Raw genomic sequence first — 1858 nt, 5'->3', positions numbered from 1 at the left:
TGATCGTGAGCAAACAGTTGCCCACTACCGATATAAATGTACGAATATAATTATAAGATCTAATTTTTATTTTACTGTTTCAAATAAAAAAAATGATAAAAAAAATCATGTATAGCGACCGTCGCGGTGGACGGCGCGGCGGCCGGCAGCCGCCTCATATATGTCAATAATTATTTTCATTAAAATAAAACATTTTTGATAATATGAAGATCGTACTTTTTTTCAAATCCTTCAAGTCCTTCTTTCCTTATCCCTGTGCACATATATACAAGAAAGTCGAAAAATCGTTGTTAGTTCAAAATCTATTTCCGCTGATCGACAAATGAAAAGATTGAGGGAGCGTTTGCGATTAATTGTGATCTTTTTGCATCTTTTTATGAAATATATATGTAAGTATATAACATCTGCATTAATTAGGTCAATAAATGATAAATAACTATTGTTTCTCGGGAATGCCATTTCAAGTATTTCGTATGTAATAAAAAAAATTAGCATCATTGCAAGTACAAATAGAAAAGGTTTATCGTTGCACACATTAGTACGTAAGTATTGCTTCATTCTTGAATCTCTTTCAGTCGCACCATTCTGTTCCTATGTTCGGCGAGAGTCGAAATCTCGCCACAAGCCGTAGGTATTCCATCGTTCTCCTGATGGGCAGAATTGTCGAATGGCAACAGCGTAACAAAACAATTGATACGATCCAACACGTGTTGCGAGGTTACATATACCGATTTCCCTCTGTTTTATCGATGCTCGGTGGTAACATGGCCAAAGTGACTGACAAATACCATAAGCGCCGGTAGTGGAAAATCCTTGAACTATACCAGTGTATATTCCTGAGCCTGGACGCGTCAAATCGTAGAATCCAACTTACGCCTTCCACAAGTGATAAATTAACAAAAATCGGTTTTCTACGATAGTGTGACAGTGGTGTACAGGGTGGTCTGGTCAGCATTTGACGAGAAAACAACTAAATCGTGTGATATTTGACAAAATGTGACTTGAGCAGCCATCTTGTGTGCTTCATCGGCGTCTGTCACAATCGCACAATTTCTAAAATTCTAATTCTTTCAATTAAAATGTGTTTATTGGTGTTTATACGGACCAGACCACCCTGTAGGGAAGTCTACCCGTGAGTTCTATACCAGTGAAAAGTGCATTTGTGCAATTGTCGAGGCAGAAGTTGGATTCTACGAAATCGAATGTCTCTCTCGTGCATCGCGTATACATACACGGTTCCCGTTGATTGTGTGAGCTCACGGCCAGCACACGGGCCACGGAGTCTCCCCCCTTCAATAAGCGTAGAATCAGGAAAAATATAGTTAGAACAAACAAAGCAAATCTCAATGTGATTCTATCAATCTTCAACGCAAATAAACTTGAGAAAATAGAATAAATTATAAGATTTCACGTTTTCAGTGTTAAAGATTTAAAAAATTTGGTAAAATTTTTTTATTTATATCAAAACTAAGTAACAATTAAATATTTTTCATTAAAGAAGTTATTAATAAAATTAAACCAAATTACTGTGCCCATGGTTTATTGATCAAAAGCAAATTACATATACAGGGTGTCCCAAAAATGTCCTCCGATCCGGAAATGTGGCACTCGGGGGGTGAATTGGAACAACTTTTTCCTTAGCCAAATTTTAACTGAGGCTTCGTTTACGAGATATTAACGAAAAACCGCGACCAATCAGAGCGCGAGTTTGCCAGCCGAGTTCCCGCGCTAGCGGTGGCTACGCGCTACGCTTGTACTACGAAACTCCGAACAAGTAGGTTACCATGCATCGCAGGAAACCGCGTATAATAATAGCAAATAAACAAGACGTAACAAATAAAATCATACTTTTTATCAT

Source organism: Dufourea novaeangliae, unplaced genomic scaffold (assembly GCF_001272555.1).
Source record: "Dufourea novaeangliae isolate 0120121106 unplaced genomic scaffold, ASM127255v1 scaffold98, whole genome shotgun sequence".
Lineage (NCBI taxonomy): Eukaryota > Metazoa > Arthropoda > Insecta > Hymenoptera > Halictidae > Dufourea > Dufourea novaeangliae.
Note: the sequence above shows the minus strand (reverse complement) of the source record.